Source organism: Triturus cristatus, chromosome 2_1 (assembly GCF_964204655.1).
Source record: "Triturus cristatus chromosome 2_1, aTriCri1.1, whole genome shotgun sequence".
Taxonomy (NCBI): Eukaryota; Metazoa; Chordata; class Amphibia; order Caudata; family Salamandridae; genus Triturus; species Triturus cristatus.
The window spans coordinates 1,008,667,314-1,008,690,311 of record NC_140581.1 but is presented as its reverse complement, the minus strand read 5'-3'; positions in this window follow the sequence as shown (position 1 = coordinate 1,008,690,311).

The window sequence follows — 22,998 nt, the reverse complement described above, 5'->3', positions numbered from 1 at the left end:
GGGGGATTCCTTTGAATTCCAGATGGAGTAATTCTGAATCCCAAAAAGTCTACTCTGGTGGTGTGGAAAACACATTTCCACAACTTTGCATAGAGGTGAATTTCTCACAAACTTTGGAGAATTGCTCAAAGAGGACTAATGTGTTCAGCTTTAGCATCTGAATAAATGAGTATGTCATCAATGTACAGCACTGTCAATTAATCAGTTATTTCCTGAAACACATCCTTGAGGAAATAATGAAATGCTGTGGGTGTATTGCATAGTCTGAAGCATGACGAGGTACTCAAACAATCAACACATAGGGGCCGATTACGATTGCAGAAGGACCACTACTGCCAGTCATGCGGTGGCGGTCCTTCTGCCATCGGACTGCGATTTTCCCCCGCCACATTATGATGGCGGGGAAATCGCTTTCGGACGGCGGCGTTCCGCCACAGGCAATCGCCGATTGCCTGGCAGAGCGTTCTGTATCCATGAAATAGTGGCGTGCCAAATTACGATGCTGTCTCCAACCAGCCTTTCCGGGGTGGGTAAACCGCCATTGAAAGGCTGGTGGAGATTGGTTTCAGGGGCCCGTTGCGCCTCCCCCCCTTGTGTTGGGGGAGGTGTGGGTACACTGGGGCGTGCCCATGGGACCCCCCCATACATTTCACTGCACCAAGTGTCAGGGACAACATGCTATTTTAATATTGCGGTGGGTGCTGCTGTCAGCAGCACCCACCGCAATGTTAAAATGCAAAATGCTACCGCCATGGTGGCGGTTGCATCCTAATTGGGTGTACGGGACCACCGCATGTATTGTGGACGGTCCCGTTCACCACCACGATGGCGGACGGACTAGTCCGTCTGCCACCGTAATCGGCCCCATAGTTTGGAAAGCTGTTCTCCACCTGTCAACCTCCTGCATGCGAACCAGATGGTAGGCTCTGCACAGATCAAAATTATGGAAGATTGTCACCCCTCTACACCTGATTAAGGAGAGTGGAAATTGGGGTAAACAGATACCTATTCTAAATGATAATCAGATTCAATGCTCGGTAGTCAATACAACCTTTTGTCCCACCCTCCAACCCCCTCCGCTTTTTTGGGCGCAAAGAACAATGGTGATGACACATGGGAGCCAAGAGGGACAGATGAAACCTCTCTCTAATAACTCATCCAGATACTGTCATAAATGTAGATCTGAGCATGTATCCAACTGTAAGGAATTTGAACTCCAGGTTGTAGATCTGTTCTACAGTAAAACAAAACAAAGACCAAAACTGTAGTAAGCAACTAGTCTTGACTCTATCAAAAACATCTGAAAAATCTATATAAGTTTCAATTACGGAGTTGTGACTTGAGTCTAAAGCACATTGAATTGGAGCCTTTTCCAACAACGAGTCTTACAATATGGTGAATGCAGTGTTACAGAGCTTGCTGTCCAATAAATTGTTGGATTTTGTTTTTGTCACCAAGAAACACATAAAATAACTTTGAATTGTGCTACATTTTTGTAAATCACATTGAATGTCCTCTACATGGGACACTTGAATGGTCGTAGTCAAAATTGCAGGGTGATGAGACACAGACCCTGAAAACAGCTAGCTAACATCAATAGTGCAGATGTCTTCTGATCTTTTACTGACTACAGGGACTCATAAGATCTCAACAAACAACGTTTCCTTGAAATTCCTGCTAGCCTCGGAATTTAGTACAATTTCCTCAGAATTTTCTTTACCAGTAGAACAAGTGAATATAGGTGAGATGAAAAAATGTTCACCCAAATTTTCTTGACTGATATTATGTAATATATGAGAGTCCTCAGCAACAAAACACCCAGAAGATTGGTCTCTTGAGCTACAGGGACATTTTATTTCTCAAGTCTCCTTTTGCTGTTGTCACTTCCTTAGCTTTATTATTGGGATTAGTGGGTCAGTCTTTCAAAAACATGCTCCTCTTCCCACAATATAAGCATAACTTCTGATTTTGCCACCATAGTCTCTCTTCTTTAGTGAAGGGCCCCATAAGACCTCCATTTCACATGGTTTGACTCTTGTCTATGGTTTTATTAAGTTTGGCCTTTTTTTCATTAATAATTGTTACCTTGAAATCAGGTATATTTTGGTCACTATGACGTTCAGCTAAACAATGGTCTAGAGTCAATAATAAATCTATCACAACTTCACATTTCTGGGGAGGGTTAACAACTTGGACAAAAAGGTCCTTTCATTCATATTTCAAACCACGATAGAAAAGAGAAGCTCTCTCTTCTTTTTGACACTCTGATTCAGAAACCAAACATTTGTTTAAGAGTATGCGCCTAAGCAAATCCTTCTTCCTCTTTTTAAGACTTAGGGGCCGATTCCGATTCCGGCCGCAAAACGAACCAACCGACAAGGACCCGGACCGGATACTGACCGACATGGACCAGCGCCGTACGAACCGTGCAGTACGATGCAACGCGTGTGAATTACAACCGGCACGTACGGAATACAAACCGTACGACCGAGCCGTAGGGAAAATAGTGATCCGTCCGGAAAACCGACGTGATTTTCACCGACCGACACGAACCTGGAATGAACCCGACCGGCACGTACCCGCGATGTCCGATCCGCGCAGTACGATGCAATGTGTGTAAAACCAGACTGACTCACATGGAGACCAAGCCACACGACCGACACGCACAGACAACCGGGCCCACAAGCAATAGAGACCTTCGTGACCGATGCGTATGAAACACAGAAGATAGGCAGCGTGAACGAGGCAGAGAAGCCCGCACGAGCCAACATCAGCATCCGTTTCCGTCAGATGAACGTCTCCTTCAAGGAAAAAAGACAAAAAAAGGACCAAACAAGCAATAACAAAGCCAATAAATACCAAATAAAAAAAAACTGGGACAAAGACACACCCACAACTCCAACTATATAAAGGACTACAATCACTACCATCATCCCTTGCAAACAGGAGACACAGCCAGCAGCAAACACCATTACACAGCAACCACAGACACACTCACAACTCACCCATCACACAACCCACACACCATCAGCACCTCATCCAAAAGCACACGCACATACAGCCAGCAAAATCAACACCAACCCACCCTCACTTTCACCCTCACACACACATCCCTCACCACCACCACCCATCACCATGCCCCCAAAGAAGAATCCAAAGTTCACAGATAGTGAGTTAGAAGTGCTGGTAGACAAGATCATCAGAGTAGAGCCACATTTGTTTGGTACATTGGTCCAAAGGACCCCCATGTCACAGAAAACAAAGATGTGGGCAAGGATTGTGGACAAGGTGAACGCTCAAGCACCAGCAAGCCGCACAAAGGACGATATCCAGAACAGGTGGTATGACGTGCGCAGGAGGGTCAAGAAACTCATCGAAAAAGATCACGCCCTGAGTCAGTGCACCGGCGGTGGCCCTCCTGCCAAACCAGTCTACTTCAGGACCTGGGAGGAGAAGGTGCGGGACATCCTACCACCAGAGAGCGTCCATGGGCTAACAGACATACCAGAGCCTGGTGAGTACACTAACAACATACCCAAGATTGTGTGGCAAGGGGACAGTGAAACCATGCACTGCAAGCAAAGCCACAGTAACCAATAGATAATCATACCAAGATGTGTATGCCAGTCATACAAACACAATACCTGCCATCTCATAGTGACTTGGAACTGTGTCATGACATGCACCAACCTACAAACAAATAGAGCAAGGCAGTGGCTCAAAGCTAAATAGACACTGCCAGACAGTTTACCACCACAAACACACTATCTCACAGTGCAGCTGACTGACAGGAAGGAATTGTGGGGATGCAGGTGAAGTGAGTGTATCCAATAGCATGATGGGCCTGATTGGCCCATCAAGACCTCTCTGAAACATGCCCACATCACAGGGAGTGGAAAATGACTGACAAGATGGCTGACACTGGCTCCTGCTGTGGGGATTGCAAGGCCCTGCTAGGGTGTGTGCGCAAATCAGAAGCAGGACACCAGTGACTGACATCCTAAGAGACAACTTGCACGCCCCACAATGGAAGCACGTTTCATGGTGGGATGTCTGGCCGGGTGGGAAGGAGGACTGACAGCTCTGACCATACTTACCAGCATGTGGAGACACACACACCCCTCAATACAAACTCCACACAACTCACCGGGTAGAATGCATTGACCCACACCTCTGTGAAATATCAGCAAAATATATACCATACTGGGTGCTGCTGTGTGAAGCACAGGGTCTCTCTTTGAACTTGTAGCCAAACAAACACCAGGATTTCACAGTCAGCCATCTTGCCATTGCTGTCACCCCTCCTCACAGGGAAGCAGAGTCAAGAGGAAGGAAGCATGGGCATGCTGGGAAGGGTGTGTAGCCAAGAGTATGATGGGAGTCGCAGTCACAGACAATCTACACCCACCCACATGGCCCAGTAAGCATACACTGAACCATGCTCGCCTCACAGGGAGTGGGAAGGGACTGACAGGATGTCTGACACTGGGCTCTGTTGTGGGGAGCACAAGGCCATGCTGGGAAATGGGCACCAACAAACACCAGGACTTCACAGTCAGCCATCTTGCCATTGCTGTCACACCCCCTCACAGGGAAGCAGAGTCAAGAGGAAGGAAGCATGGGCATGCTGGGAAAGGGGGGTTTTGCCAAGAGCATGATGGGAATTGCAGTCACAGACATTCCCCACCCACCCACATGGCCCAGCAAGCTCACACTGAACCATGCTCACCTCACAGGGAGTGGGAATGGACTGACAGGATGTCTGACACTGGGGTCTGTTGTGGGGAGCACAGGGCCATGCTGGGAAATGGGCAACAACAATATCAAACTCTGTCCGTGACAAGCTGGGAAAAAGCAGTGAACAGGCAGGCATCTGTTCGTAAAGTAGAAAATGTCATGTTTGTGAACCATCGATGCATGTAGGAACATAACTCACATCGTGTGTCCCTTCCAAACACAGGTGGTGCTGGGCACCCAGCACCAAATGACGAGGATTCCCAGTCCCAGACTCTGGCGGACACTGAGCTCTCTGGTTTGACTCTGTCCTCTTCCGATGACGACGACCAACCTGGCCCCTCCGGTGTGAGTCATCATGCAGCACCAGCAGCATCAACATCTGCACCCCCTGTACAGACGCCTCCAGAATCTGGAAACCGAAAGGGCACCCCCTCCAACACAGACAGACCAAGGCCACTCAACACCCACAGCACAGGGACACAGGACCCCTCGGAAGCTACAGCAAACACCACCAGCTACACCACCCAAGGGGTCCCAGTGTCACCTGTACGTCCCGCTGCTGGTCCTGCCCATGTGGATAGGGGTGCTGGGAGGGGTGGGAGGCAGAGGGCGCGCCTTGCAGAGGGGTCTGGACTGCATGATGACTCCCACCTGGCACGCATAATAGATGTGTACCAGGATAGCACCGGAGGATTTGGCCAGGTAGTGGGGATCCTCAAGGACATGCAACAGGAGCAGGCTGCCCACCATGCCCACATGGAGGCCAAGTGGGATGCCCTTACTGCGGTGCATCGGGACATACTCCAATGCCTCCGCCAGATCAACACAAACCTGTCCACACCTCCCTGTGTGGCCACAACATCTGTTGCAACACCATCTGCCAGCGCCACAGGGAGGGAGGAGGACTCTGGCGAAGAGTCCCCTGCACCGCAGAGGCCTGCACCTGAGGATCCCCCCAGGAAGAAGAGGGGTCGTCTGAAGAAGGACATGTGAGAGGCAGATGTCCCAGCACATCCCCCAGGGCCTCTAAACCTGTTCTGGACAATGTTCTTTGTGCGCATCCGTTCACCTTGTCCAATCACACACAACTCGCCCACATGACATGCAGGGTTCATGTTGGGCCAATGTAGCAGATGACTGTGAACTTTACTCTGGACATTTCATCTACCAGCACATCCAACTTCTGTTTGAAAATAAACTCATCAGTACACCATACTTGCCTCTGTTGTGATTCCAACTTGTCATGTGTCATGGAGATGTCGATCTGCTACACAACACAGTGCATGCCAAATACTGCAACAATGAGACCAACATAAGGTGAGTCATGGCGATGTGACACATGTGAGGGAGACACACTACTATGGCACCACAACACATACTCACCATGGCCACGTTATTCATCCCACACAATGATGTTGACCTGAAACACATTGGCATGCACAGACACAACACCAACCCCAGTTAGTGGTAACAAGTCCACAGGTGAGGTAAGCAGATGTCAGTCAGTTGTGGGAAGACAGACAATGCACATAACAAAGAAGATTGTAACAGTGGACACACGCTCACAAAGTGTTGGAGAATTGAAGTCCAGGGATGTGTGGTACATCAGTTGATGGGAATTGACAACTTCCACACTGGTGTTGGATTCTGGGTGTTGGGGGTCAGTGTTGACCAAACAACAAGCATCGTACCCTGGGAAGGACAGACACAAGACACAGTCAAAAGCACAGCAGAACAGGAGAGAAATGCAATACCCATGCACAAAACCTGTCACAAGAAACCTACACAAAAACAAGTTAGCAGTACTACCCTATTGTGGAGTACACACCACCTGAATGGACACATCACTGCACACATCCAGTCAAGTGGCACACAGACACACTCAGACAGCAACAGAGCAGCCACAACACATTCCAGGCTACCTCCATACATTGGCATAACAACTCTGGAAACTCACATTCAGGTGAAGAAGTTGTTGATGAGCTGTGAGCGGATGTCACCCTCACCCTCATCCTCATCATCATTGGCATCTTGGCCCAGGCTGGGATCCTCCACAGGTGCTGGAGGTTGGTCATCGTCATCCTGGATGAGAGGCACCTCCTTCCGCACTGCCATGTTGTGTAGCATGCAGCATACAAGGATTATTTTGCACACCTTTGCAGGCTCATATGGGAGGGCCCCTCCGGTCTTGTCCAGGCAGCGAAAGCGGCTTTTCAGGAGGCCGAATGTCCGCTCAATCACCCTCCTGCTCCGCCCATGTGCCTCATTGTAGCGCATCTCGGCTGGTCTCACAGGGTTCCGGAGGGGTGTCAGCAACCATGGCATGTTGGGGTATCCGGAGTCACCTACACACACAAAAATGAACAAGTAGCTGAGTTTTGTAGGAGTGCGGAATACAACATTGACAAACACACAATGAGAAACAGTCAGTACACACCGACAAGCCATGCATGCTGAGCTGACATCTGTGACATCAGCATTGCAATGTACTACTCCTCATTATGTAGGCATTGTGCGCCGAACCAGGGAACCGTGCACACACATGTGTGATAGACATGTCAGCAAGACATACCACCAGAGCATTGATGGAGTGGTAGTGCTTCCTGTTCCGGTATGCCTGCTCATGTACCTGTGGTGGTATCAGGGCCACATGTGTCCCATCAATAGATCCGATGACGTTCGGCATCCTCCCCAGTGCATAAAAGGCATCCTTTATTTCAGGGAGTTCAGCTGGGCTAGGGAACTTGATGTACAGGTCTAGGAAATGCAACATCCCCTCCAAGACATCGCGTAGCACCCGACTAAACATCGTTTGCGACATACCACCAGCAGTAGCCACAGTGTACTGGAAGGTACCAGTAGCAAAGAAGTGCAGGGCTGCCATCACCTTCACTTCTGGGGACAGTGCTGTAGGATATGTCCGGCCAGGTAGCAGATGTGGCGCCAACTGCTCCGCCAACTCCTCAATCATTGGCCTGGTGAAGCGGTACCGTTGGATGCAGTCGCGTTCCTGCATGGTCGCAAGGTCTGGGAATGGTCTATGGACATCTGGTGCCCTGCAGTACAGAGATGCACAAAGGAAGATTGTCAGTTCGTCCACCCATGTGGCCATGACCAGGCTCAATATCACATGATAGATCATGACATTACACAATATACTAAGGTGTGTGCTGTTGGGCATGGACACATATGTCACCTACATGACCATCACCTCACATCTCAATTCCACATGTCCACATGAGTCCCATGTAGTGCAGTGGCCAATCATCTGGCTGTGTCACCCAACCTATGTACTGCTGTGACGTTCCAAACACACACCACAGTGACAAGTGAGGCCTGATGTCTCCCAGGCATCACAGATCTTTGCCATGCAGAAACCCATGGTCCCTGTATTGCCACATCGAAACTGGCATGGACATATCGTATCACGTACACATCACAAGGCGAGCGTAAGTCCCACAGGTAGTGGCCGCTGTTGTTCCTGCAGGCCCTACATGTACATCTCTTAGACACACACACACCATCAAGGTTGATGCATATACCACATGGATGTGGAGACTGTCACCCATTGGGCACATTTGATCAGACACATCTGATACACAACATGCACACAGACTTCGGGTGCACATCAGTATTGTGGCTACAGGTCTCACTGTGACGTACATGCCATCACCCCCTGGACTCTGGGTGTATGTGACATATCCAACATGAAACTGTGCCCATTACTGTACAATTGCACATCACAGTGGTAATGTGCACAACACACAAAGGATTCTGCCCCCATGTACACGTGCACAGCCTGGGAGTAGCTGCACAAAAGTGCCACCAAACAAACCAAATGTGGCCCCCCCAAACAGCCAGGGAATGCACCCTTACATGCCATGGGACACTGTGTGGCCAATGCTGTAGTGTGGGAGGTGTGCACAGGTGTCCCTGGCTAGTAATTGTGTGTTGAATCCATAGAATAGTCACACCAATGAGGTCTGACGCGGGTGACAATGCATACGCATTGCACGGTTCATGACCGAGCCGTGCGTAGGCTTTGCCATTGAATGCAATGATGTCCGACGTGGGTGACAATGCGTACGCATTGCACGGTTCATGACCGAGCCGTGCGTACGCTTTGCCATTGAATGCAATGAGGTCCGACGCGGGTGACAATGCGTACGCATTGCACGGTTCATGACCGAGCCATGCGTACGCTTTGCCATTGAATGCAATGAGGTCCGACGTGGGTGACAAATCGTACGCATTGCACGGTTCATGACAGAGCCATGCGTACGCTTTGCCATTGAATGCAATGAGGTCCGACGCGGGTGACTATCATGCATACGCGTCGGGCAGGCATGGTCCAAGACAGGCGTACGCCTTGGCCATTCAATTGTATGGAGACGGGTACATGTGATTTTCAAAATACGCGTTGTATAGTCAGTTGACCGAGCCAGGCGCACCCATTGGCTCTGGACTGTCATGGAGACAGATGCGGATTCAAAACTTGTACGATTTGTGCACTGGAAATTCAGTTGGATGCCTACAACAATGTAGCAATTTCAAGTGTTTCATGAAGGTGAAGATTTGAACGATGCGGAAGGCGTGTACAAGTTGTACAATTCCATGGATTGGCCAGATTCATAGAATGCAACCGTGTTGGACCTATCACTTGGGACACATGGCACAGATTCTGCCTCTGCAGCACAGATATAAGGCTGGCTGGACCCCAGGGAGCTCACTTGCCTGCACTACATGCTACTGGACCACATCCCTGCTACCACTGCTGCTGTCTCTGCATCCTTTGGCTCCTGCTATGGCACATACTCTGGAGAGGGCCCCAGCCTTGTCTGAGGAGGAGAACCAGGCCCTGCTGGACGGGCTCCTTCCACAGTACAGTAAGCTCTATGGGAGTAGGTGAGTGTGCAGTCCACTGCCTTCCTAATTATGCATGTTGTCTGACTAGCAGTACTAGCAGAGTGTACACCAGTGCCAAGCATGCTCACTGACTACTTTCCTCCCCCAAAGTGTGTAGGTACATGTAATGAACAGGTGTCCTGCTGCTAAAGTGCATTAGTGCAAGCTTAAACTATCCATGCATTGTTAACATGTCAGACATGCAGGTGATTTGTCCGTCCCCATGGTTGCACTACCTGTGTAACTCATTTCCCTTTGTGATGATGACATGTATATCCAAATGTGTGCAGCACAAATCTGGGGCATGTGTGTTAATGTACTTTTAACTTTGTCATCCTCACAGGTTGATGCCCACCAGAAGCAGGAGATATGGCTGACCATCGCCCGGGCTGATCATTCGGTGGGGGTCTACAAGCGCCAGATCCGCAACTGCCTGAAGAGGTGGCAGGACCTTCGGGGCTGGACCCGGAGGATAGCTAGAGTCCAGCTGAAGCTGTCACCTCCGTGCAGGAGGGACAGACACCGGACCCTGACCCCCCACATGCTCCAGATACTGGTGGTGGTCTTCCCGGACCTGGATAGGCAGCTGAAGGCCAGACAGCAGCAGGAAGGGGGTAAGTCCATGCCTAATCTGTGTACTATGTCTGACATGCTAATTGCAGTCTTTTGGCCTGGTCACACTTCCACATTACGTAGGTCTTATAGTCCAATACTCAGGTCCCTCAATTGTGTGATGCACCCTCCTCATCTGTTCCACAGGTGTGGCCCCTACAATCTGTTGCTTGTGCCACTAGGGCACTGTGTCCCTGCAGTCAGCTAGGCTTCATCTACCGGACAGCATCTGTTCCCGTGACTCTGTTGTGTGTTTCATGGGTGGGTCAATTGTTTGCCCAATGCCTGAGATCTGACATGTGATCTGTGTGTGCCCTTGAGATGTGTTCCAATTGCTGGTCTGACTCGCCACATATGGCTGGGGTATTCCAAACAAACCCATGCAGCAGGGGACTCCAGTTTTGGGGCCTCAGGAGCATGTATATCAAGTATGTAACACTTGCTTAGCCACCTGACTACTGTCCAGGGCCAAACACTGTTTCATGGAGACCTGGGCAGTCATGCCTCCTCAAGGGCATTTAGAAACACTCTGTAATTCCACTCCTGTGTATTAAATTACAGGTTGTGCTTAGTGACATGTGCCCTCAGGTGTCTGCCTCTGTGTCATTAGGGTGTGGCTTGTTGTTACGTACAACTGGGGTGTCCATGATTTTGAGGGTCAGCAGGACATCTGAGATGTGACTGTGAGAGACAAGACCTTTGTGACATATAGGTGTGTGATCATCTGACAGCGCACAATGGTGTATGCAACTGTAAATGTAAAATGTAAATTTGATACTTGTATAGCGCACTACTCACACGCAAGGGTCTCAAGGCGCTTGTACGAATACCGCTGTGGAACCCATCCTGGCTTTCCCTGTGAGGCGTCCACTCCTGGGCACCCCCAAGGTGGAGGCCAGGCATCCTTAGCATTGTGGGGGCCGTTGTGGAGATTAAGCAAGCTATTGCCCAGAGTGGGACTCCATGATTGGAATAGGCACCAAGGCTAGAATTATCAGGTCCGTGGAATTTTTGAGCCCAAGACCCGCCGAGGCGGCGAATTGAACCCTGGTCCCGGGCTAGACCTCTGCATCAGGGTCTGCCGCTCTAATCATTGAGCCACACTTCTCCACTGTGTCCTTCATGCAGCTGGGTTGAAGGACACAGTGGGCACATATGGCGGGCGGACATACTAATGATCCCCTAGAGCATCATCCCTCTAGACCAACAGAAGTGACCATGAATCAGGTATTCCTCCTAAATAAAAAAGAACAAAGGCCACTTTTGACAGGTTGTCTGGAAAGTATGTAGTTACAGCTTCATGGTAACTGCAGGCTTGTTGGGAGCACGTATAGTCCACGTATGCTGGACCTATAGGTTCTTCTAGTCCCTCTTCTTGTGTATTGTATCTGGAAACTCATAAATGGCAGCTGGCTTTGGTGTAGGAAGGTTCACTGACAGCATATCGACAACTAAAATATCCCCATACCGCAATATCGAGTTATAAATATAGATGTCAAAAATATCGACATCCTATATTTACAATGATAGGTACAAAAATACCAAGAAAAAAATATCGGTCATAAATATAGTTGTACAAAATATAATTTTTTTTAAATAAATATTTATATATATATATATATATGAAATAAATTAATACATATTAAATATATAAAAGAATACAATTTATTTTTAAAAATAAATTAGATTTAATATACATTTTAACAAATATAGCAAATAAACTTAATTTAAAAAAGTTAAACACATATATAATGTATATATATATATTTAAATATATTCTTTTAATTTAAAACCATTATTAAACTAATAATAAAAAAACATAACATCTATTAAAAAAACATTCTAATATAAATCAAAACATTAAACTATTTAAAAATCTTTAAACTTAACTTTCACACTCCAGTCAGTGCAGCAGTAGGGAAAGTGTTGGATAGTGGAAGGGCAAAAATGACTATTACCACGCCAATAAGTGTAACAGTGGGAAAAGTGTTGGATAGTGGAGGGGTAAAAATTACTATTCCCACTCCAATGAGTGCAACAGTAGGGAAAGTGTTGGATAGCGGAGGGGTAAACATTACTATTCCCACTCCAGTCAGTGCAACAGTAGGAAAGGTTTTGGATAGCTGAGGGGTAAAAGTTACTATTCCCACTCCAATGAGTGCAACAGTAGAGAAAGTGTTGCATAGCGGAGGGGTAAAAATTAGTATTCCCACTCCAATGAGTCCAACAGTAGGGAAAGTGTTGGATAACGGAGGTGTAAAAATGACTGTTCTCACTACAATGAGTGCAACAGTAGGGAAAGTGTTAGATAGTGGAGGGATGAATTTTACTATTCCCACTCCAGTCAGTGCAAGTGTTGAATTGCAGAGGGGTAAAAATATGAATTCTCACTCCAGTCAGTTCAAAATTAAAAACAAGCAAAATAAAAATATATTTTTTAAAGTAAATAAATAAATATAAATACAAATATATTAAATATTAAAAATAAAAAAAAATAAAACCATATTATAATGTTAAATACATGTCCCAAATACCTACAAATATTATAGGAAATAAAAAAAGAAATTCAAACAAATAAATATGAAATATTACATACATTTAGTCCATTTACTTCCTACTCTATAACACCACTCAACTCACAACCCACATCGAAAATAAAAAAAATAACATAATACATTTTCAATTAAACAAACATTATTAATTAAGAAACACATAAAATGTCATTACCTTCTTAGCCTTTACACCTATTATCCCCTCAACCCACACCTAAAATTAAACTGTAAAAACATTAATTACACAATTAAAGCTAATAGTATTTAACAAATAATTATAAAGTAAGTAACATTAATTTACTCCCCACCCTTCACCCCTATAAACAAAAAACCCACACACAAAATAATGAAATAATTACCCTAATAAAATAGCCATAAATTAATATTAATTATCAACTAATTATTAATTAATAAAAAATGAATAACTTCCCACTATTTACCCCTATAAAACCCACAACCCACACATAGGTGCCGATTCCGATCCTGTAAAACCCGGGTACGAATGCTCGTACGGAGCATATTCTCCGTACGACTCGTACCCGGGAAATGCACCTTACAAACCAGCAAGTACGATTCGTACAGAAATACCATTTCCGTACGAATCGTAAAAAACTACGTACGACGAAAAAATACCCACAATTCTGATCCGGGACATCGCGTTTGTGATGTCCGGACGGAGTCAGGCAGCGTTCTACGGACCAGCAAGTACGATTCGTGCCTACGTCACTCCGTACGGATCATTTTTTACGGCATCCAAAAACTCCCGGGAAATTGAGGACGAAGCGAAGAAGGAGCTGCGGGACGCGGCGGACAGCCATGGACCCCATCCTACGTATCATCCTGGCCCTCCTAGCCTACGACCTGGTGCACCGAAACTGCCGCGCACGCCGCAGAAGGTCAGCACAACATCCAGGGGCAAAGGGGGGGAGAGGGGCAGAAAACATAACCTCCACCAAATTTGTAAAATACCATATACTGTCCTTACATTACTTTCAGGGTCTGGTCACTTCGGGGGTGCGTGTCCACCAATCCCCGCGTACGCGTACCCGTCACCACTACAATGGTGGTACAGGCCGTAACCACGCTCTGAGGGTGTGGGTACGGCTCGTACCATGCGTACCCCTACATCACCACTACAATGGTGGTGCGGGCCGTACCCACGCTCTGAGGGCGTGGGTACGGCCCGTACCACCATTGGAGTGGTGATGTAGAGGTATGCGTGGTACGCGCCATACCCACACTCTCAGAGCGTGGGTACAGCTCGGAACGACATACTGGCAGATTCACTTAGCCTGCTCGGTGACACACTCTTTCTTCACGGTTCCCCCAGGACCGCCCAATCTGGCCTTCTGGTCCTGTGAGATTCAGTCAACCTCCCCGATTTGGGTAATGTATATCTGTAAACCTAGCACGAATGAATGTTTTGTATGCCTGTGTATTTTATATATATATATTTTATTATACTTCACGTAAACACACTCGTAGATAGATCTCGGAATCACCAGGAACAAATACGTTTCTTGTGTGCACTAGTATCTGGAGACACTGTGTGCACGCTACTTTCAAATGCAGACATCACGCTGTTATCGCTAGGATGCGAATCATTTCGCCACTCGCACAGTATGCCTGTCACACATACGATAGGTTACAGTGATTTTGAGTGGCACGATAGGAGGACACTCCTCCCTACGAAAGCATGCGCACCTAGATACACGCATGTCCACTTGCGGTAATCACTATACCGCTCAAGGAGAAATGAACCAGGCGGCTATTCTACCGCTGATATTTTTATATGTTGTTTGTCTCTACTTTTCCTTTTCAGATGGAGCCTGGCAGTTTACATACATCCACTCTTAATCATATCACGTGGAGCAGCTACTCTGCCCTCACCATACTGACAGGATAGGGACACCCCATCACGAGTAATTTCACTCACATAGGGAAGTTACTTTTTTGCCCTGAAGAAAGTCCTGGACCATTTTTTGGCCCCTTTTTGGACAGAAACATGTCGGCACTAGGGTCCTAGGACCATAACACTCCTAAAAGACCCATTTTATTTATTTTAACTACCCAGACAGACCCAAGAATAAAGGGATACTGGGGTTCTGCCTGCGGTATTTTATCTAGTTAACTCCCTCTGCCGTAAAACATATTAAAAGCACTCCCAACACTGTGGTCGAGCCCACCCGGACTTCTAGGGGTCTGGGTGACCCGATGATGAAGCATGACACCACTAGGGTGTGTGAGGGTAACTTAAAGAAACACTTAGTTTCCCCACGACCACGGTTGTATTAGGCACAACCTTATCTCAGGAGTTTTCATTTCTCCCCCTCTTCCTTTATCTTGTTAGATCTCCTCTTAGATCTGTTAGAGTATTTTTTGTGCATATAGTTTGTATGGGAGGATATGCTCTACACAATCCTACCTCTCTTACCCCTTAAGTCATTGGGATTTCCCAATACTTTTACGTGTTATAGATAATTGAGCAGCGCACAACTGTGGGTTTAAAATCCATTTTTCTGAGATCTCAAACGGTTTCTCAGAAATTTGAAAAAGAAAATAGCACAGTACCTCTGTCTCCTCTACTAGTTTTTATACTGTCACTTTAATATTCACATTTAAAGCTAGCATACACACATCACATACCTGCCATGGCTGAACAACTAGGGATTGGTTATACAGACGAGATGGCGTCTGCTATCTTAGCAGGACCATCATTACTTCCAGATACCAATATTGGTCAGAGTCTCTCCCAAGCACAGAATTGGGACGAATTAAAAGAACTCAAACGCTGTCAGATGAGAACCCTCCTGCACGGAGCCATCATGACAGAATATCTCCGTGGGAACATAGCACCAACAGTCTTGTTGGTCACGAATGCACCCAGGATCTTCCTGGATGACCCTCTTTTTAAGAAAGAGTGGTCACTCATTGCATGGCGCTGTTCAAGGGATTGGCTTATCCTGATAATTAACACTGCCAAGCGCTTATCAGATGCCATATTAATCAAAATCAAAACCAGCGAAGACCACCTAATTACAGAAATTAAACTATCACTCTACAAAAAGAAGCTTGAAGAAGTGAACAAAGAGATCATTGAACACAAGGAATATCTCATGCAAAAAAAGATTTCCAAATTACAAAAAGACCTCAAAAAATGTAGCCATGAGAAGGTATACCCTTACATAAAAGATAATTACAAAGGAGAGGACAATTCAGACACAGGTTCCTCACGCAATGACCGTTCGGGATCCTCCGATTCCGAACAGGACAGTTGGTCTAGTGATGGTTCGTATAAGAATTGGCAAAACAAACCAAGAAGACCTCGACGCGGAAACTTCAATCAAAGATTTGGACACCCACAAATGTACCCATGGTCTGGCCCATTTGGTCCAGTCCCTTTTCAAGGACCGCCACAATTTCCAATGGGACCCTACTTCCAACCTGAATTTAACCAGCATTTTTTAGGCCAGGGCGGAAGGAGGGGGAAACGAGGAAGACGTGGCAACAGAAGGGTACAATGGGAGGAGGACAGACCAGGACCAAACACAAGGAGCAACTCCAGGGACCAACCACAACCGGGAAAAAGCACAATGAGGGATTAGTAGTAAACCTAACAGACATAACCCTCACTACAGATGAGATGTCAGTCTTGGAAAGAGGCCTTGGATTCGTTCCAACTACCCACCTAGACAAATTCCAGTTACGCTGTGAACTTGGGGAATTTTTTAGGAAAATCAGACTCAAGGTTTTCTTCCAAGACAAGGAAGAAGTCATCAGCGATGGAGAGTACACTGATTTGAGACTTAAATCAACCTTCTATCCACCCTCAAACATGATGCCTCCAGAAGTACTAGCTTTTGAAGAAGCAGTTGCCAAAGAAGTAGAAGAACTACAACCCAGAGTTAATGCTTTTAATAACTTGAGCAATAAAGAACGTATGGCCTTGACAAAATTAAAAAATCGTACAGAAATAACAATCAAACCCGCTGACAAAGGGGGTGCTACAGTCATCCAAAGTTCATTGGCATACAAGACAGCATGTCTTACTCTGTTGGCTGACACAAAATTCTACAGAAAAATCAACCGAGATCCCACAAAGAAACTCAAGACAACTATATCAGTTCTGACATCAGATGCACTTGGGAAGGATTGGATCACTAAAAAAGAACACAAGTTTTTGAATCAAGAGGAACCCAGAATTCCGCTATTCTATACCATCCCCAAGATCCACAAGGGGAAGTTACCTCCTCCAGGGAGACCTATAGTCTCAGGAATTGGCTCGATCCTGGAACCACTCTCCCAGTATACTGACTGGTTTTTGCGCCCTCTGGTAAAACAAATAACATCGTATGTACAGGATACAAAACACCTCCTGAATCTTCTAACTAACATTGAATATGACCCAACGAATTGCTTTCTAGTATGTCTAGATGTAGAGGCGCTGTATACGAGTATACCCCAGACTGAAAGCATCGGAGTCATTGAACAACTCCTAGAGAATGAGGAATGGCAATGGACTGCACCAAAGGAATGGATCATCACGTTAATGAGACTGGCATTAACGGAAAACTTCTTCAAATTTGAATCCCAGTTATACTGGCAAATCCATGGAACTTCTATGGGGAGCACCTTCGCTCCTAGTATAGCATGCTTATACATGAGCCACTTTGAGAACCAACATATTTGGAATGCTAACCCTTACACTAATAACATCTGTAAATGGTATCGCTATATTGATGATATCTTTATGGTATGGCGAGGCGACACTCAGAGCCTTTCAAACTTCACTCGATGGATTAACGATCTTAATCCTCACTTACGATTCACCATTAATAAAGACAGAGAAACCATTCCTTTTTTGGACATCAACATCATTGCAAAGAATGGCACATTGAGCAGCTCGCTATACACTAAACCGACTGATAGAAACAGTCTGTTGAGATTCGACAGCGCCCATCCACGATCTCTCAGGGAAAATCTCCCTGTAGGACAATTCCTACGTATACGTAGAAATTGTTCCGAACTCCGAGATTACAAAAAAGAGGCAGAAACACTCACAGACAAGCTTAAAGAAAGAAGCTATCCAATTAAAATAATTGAACAAGCCAAAAAAAGAGCACGGAACACTCCTAGAGAGGCCCTGCTTGAAACCCAAGAAAGACAACAACCCCAGAATATGATCTGTGTTACCACATTCAATTCGTCCTCAAATGATGTAAAAAAGATTATAAATAAAAGGTGGCCCATCCTCACCTCCAACAAACTCTCATATGACAAACCCATGTTCTCTTTTAAAAAGAACCGTAGTCTGAGAGATATCCTGATCCATACAGACACTCATGGTAATGTCGGTGACGTCCAAACAACATTATGGAATACACCACCAGTGACCGGACATTATCCTTGTGGGTCCTGTGTAGCCTGTGAATTCACCAGACCCAGCAAAACTCTCGAACTTGGCCTAAACACCCCCTGGGAACAACGATCACATACAAACTGCAATTCTGAAGGAGTTATCTACCTCATCAAGTGTCCATGTGATTTGACCTACATAGGCATGACCAGCCGCAAAATAAAAATTCGGATAAGTGAACATAGGAGCACCATCAGACGTATGATCACAGCTACCAGACTAACAACACATTTCGTGGAGAAACATCATAAAGACACAGACATACGATGGACAATCATTGAGAAGATCAATGGTACCAGAAATCTACAGAAAAGACTCCTAGAGAGAGAACAACGTTGGGTGTATCGTTTGAGAACACATGAAAAGGGACTTAATGACTCTATACCGTGGAGTCAACTAAACAAATAATCACCCCATGTGTCCATCACTTTACACCATAACACTGAGTTACAGACACCATGTCTAATGACTCCTACTGATATTCTACATTCCTATCAACCCTTCACCAAGATGCCGGATTGGAAATGAGTACTACCAGTGCGACAACAGATACTATCACAGTTGTACCATTGCACCCAAGCAAAACGATTTCCATGATTATATTTACACCTGCTCACAACTGAACCAATACCATTCAGTCCCCGCCTCCCCACCCCCGTTTTTGTGAACGTACTTATGAACAGCAATTAGCAGACTGTCCCCGCGTCAATGGACCTCCATCCAATACTATATAAACTATATACTATACATCTTGGCACAGTAGGCTATCAACATTGTAACTGCGGTGCACGTTAACTATCGTTTATTATCCCTTTCCCGTCCACCATACCGCTTTTACTACACACGAGCGCTTATATATGCACTCGTAGAACCTTGACAAATCCCCGGGTTTAGCCATCACCAGCCCGTCAGGAAAATCCCGCATTACCTACACAAAAAAAACTACAATTCCCTTCACCCTGTTGCCACTACACGCCGTGACGTCTCACGTCACTTCCTGTAACTGAGGGGCGTGGTCCCGATGTTCCGGCGCTCTTTCCATGTTATTTATGCGCGACTCTTGCTCTACTTACTTGCGAAAGCCGAGGACCAGAACCAAACAGGTAGCAGGCAGGGCGACCGATCTTAAATAAGTAAGTAATTTGATCAGCGCGATGTCTCAGTTTCCCTACGTGACATCACTCTTTTTTGCCCTACCGATTCGGAACGACATACTGGCAGATTCACTTAGCCTGCTCGGTGACACACTCTTTCTTCACGGTTCCCCCAGGACCGCCCAATCTGGCCTTCTGGTCCTGTGAGATTCAGTCAACCTCCCCGATTTGGGTAATGTATATCTGTAAACCTAGCACGAATGAATGTTTTGTATGCCTGTGTATTTTATATATATATATTTTATTATACTTCATGTAAACACACTCGTAGATAGATCTCGGAATCACCAGGAACAAATACGTTTCTTGTGTGCACTAGTATCTGGAGACACTGTGTGCACGCTACTTTCAAATGCAGACATCACGCTGTTATCGCTAGGATGCGAATCATTTCGCCATTCGCACAGTATGCCTGTCACACATACAACGATAGGTTACAGTGATTTTGAGTGGCACGATAGGAGGACACTCCTCCCTACGAAAGCATGCGCACCTAGATACACGCATGTCCACTTGCGGTAATCACTATACCGCTCAAGGAGAAATGAACCAGGCGGCTATTCTACCGCTGATATTTTTATATGTTGTTTGTCTCTACTTTTCCTTTTCAGATGGAGCCTGGCAGTTTACATACATCCACTCTTAATCATATCACGTGGAGCAGCTACTCTGCCCTCACCATACTGACAGGATAGGGACACCCCATCACGAGTAATTTCACTCACATAGGGAAGTTACTTTTTTGCCCTGAAGAAAGTCCTGGACCATTTTTTGGCCCCTTTTTGGACTGAAACATGTCGGCACTAGGGTCCTAGGACCATAACACTCCTAAAAGACCCATTTTATTTATTTTAACTACCCAGACAGACCCAAGAATAAAGGGATACTGGGGTTCTGCCTGCGGTATTTTATCTAGTTAACTCCCTCTGCCGTAAAACATATTAAAAGCACTCCCAACACTGTGGTCGAGCCCACCCGGACTTCTAGGGGTCTGGGTGACCCGATGATGAAGCATGACACCACTAGGGTGTGTGAGGGTAACTTAAAGAAACACTTAGTTTCCCCACGACCACGGTTGTATTAGGCACAACCTTATCTCAGGAGTTTTCATTTCTCCCCCTCTTCCTTTATCTTGTTAGATCTCCTCTTAGATCTGTTAGAGTATTTTTTGTGCATATAGTTTGTATGGGAGGATATACTCTACACAATCCTACCTCTCTTACCCCTTAAGTCATTGGGATTTCCCAATACTTTGACGTGTTATATATACAGCCCGTACCACCATTGGAGTAGTGATGTAGGGGTACGCGTGGTACGCGCCATACCCACGCCCTCAGAGCGTGTGTACGGCCCGTACCACGCGTACCCCTACTTCACCACTCCAATGGTGGTACGGGCCATACCCACGCCCTCAGAGCATGGGTACGGCCCGTACCACGCGTACCCCTACTTCACCACTCCAATGGTGGTACGGGCCGTACCCACGCTCTGAGGGCGTGGGTACGGCGCGTACCACGCGTACCCCTACATCACCACTCCAATGGTCGTACGGGCCATACCCACGCTCTGAGGGCGTGGGTACGGCCCGTACCACCATTGGAGTGGTGATGTAGGGGTACGCGCCGTACCCACGCCCTCAGAGCGTGGGTACGGCCCATACCACCATTGGAGTGGTGATGTAGGGGTACACGTGGTACAGGCCGTACACACGCTCCGAGGGCGTGGGTACGGCACGTGCCCCTACATCACCACTCCAATGGTGGTACGGGCCGTACCCACGCCCTCAGAGCGTGGGTACGGACCGCATCACCCGTACCTCTAGGGCACCAGTACATTAGTGATACAAGGCGTACACACGCCACAAATGTTGGCTTAGAGCCTGGTGCAGCATATAACCAGTATATTGGGGTGTGTACGTGGCCAGGACAGCAGTGTACAGCACCAAGGGTGCGGGTGGGTGGGTGTGTGTCTGCCAAGGAGTCCCAGCAGTGGACATAGACATGTGAGGGGTGGGTGCATATCACTCCCAGCAGTGGACATAGACATGTGAGGGGTGGGTGCATATCACTCCCAGCAGTGGACTGAGACATGTGAGGGGTGTGTGCCTATCACTCCCTGCAGTGGACAGAGACATGTGAGGGGTGGGTGCAGAGGACTCTCAGCAGTGGCCAGACATATGTGTGTGGGTGCATATCACTCCCAGCAGTGGACAGAGACATGTGAGGGGTGGGTGCAGATCACTCCCAGCAGTGGACAGACATGTGAGGGGTGGGTGCCTATCACTCCCAGCAGTGGACAGAGACATGTGAGGGGTGGGTGCAGAGGACTCCCAGCAGTGGACAGAGACATGTGAGGGGTGGGTGCAGAGGACTCCCAGCAGTGGACAGAGACATGTGAGGGGTGGGTGCAGATCACTCCCAGCAGTGGACAGACATGTGAGCGGTGGGTGTATATGACTCCCAGCAGTGGCCAGAGACATGTGAGGGGTGGGTGCAGAGGACTCCCAGCAGTGGACAGACATATGAGGAGTGGGTGCATATCACTCCCAGCAGTGGACAGAGACATGTGAGGGGTGGGTGCAGAGGACTCCCAGCAGTGCCCAGACATATGAGGGGTGGGTGCATATCACTCCCAGCAGTGGATAGACATGTGAGGGGTGGGTGCAGATCACTCCCAGCAGTGGACAGAGACATGTGAGGGGTGGGTGCAGAGGACTCCCAGCAGTGGACAGACATATGTGTGTTGGTGCATATCACTCCCAGCAGTGGACAGACATGTGAGGGGTGGGTGTATATGACTCCCAGCAGTGGCCAGAGACATGTGAGGGGTGGGTGCAGAGGACTCCCAGCAGTGGACAGAGACATGTGAGGGGTGGGTGCAGAGGACTCCCTGCAGTGGCCAGAGACATGTGATGGGTGGGTGCAGATCACTCCCAGCAGTGGACAGACATGTGAGGGGTGGGTGCAGATCACTCCCAGCAGGACAGAGACATGTGAGGGGTGGGTGCAGAGGACTCCCAGCAGTGGACAGAGACATGTGAGGGGTGGGTGCAGAGGACTCCCAGCAGTGGACAGACATATGAGGGGTGGGTGCATATCACTCCCAGCAGTGGACAGAGACATGTGAGGGGTGGGTACAGAGGACTCCCAGCAGTGCCCAGACATATGAGGGATGGGTGCATATCACTCCCAACAGTGGACAGACATGTGAGGGATGGGTGTATATGACTCCCAGCAGTGGAGAGAGTCATGGGTGTGTGTACATTATGATCAGATGAGCACAACTCCATGGGTGTATGTACGCATCAATAATGTTCGACTATGTTGATAGTTTCATAACAACACATCACTGACAGCAGTGTCCCACTCCCATGAGGATGGATGTCCTTCCCCCACTGCATGACACAACACATATGGGTGTGAGGACAAATGACACATGCATACCCACCCCTGGTGGATGCAGCACAATACACACACAGAGATCATGCCACAAGACTGTATACTCATGTCAATGCCCACTAAACTAAGAGAGCCAAAGGGAACACACACTGTCACGCACATCCCAGGACTGATAGGAATGTACAGGTTCCGGGACAGCCATCAAGATGTTGCCTCTCATGGAA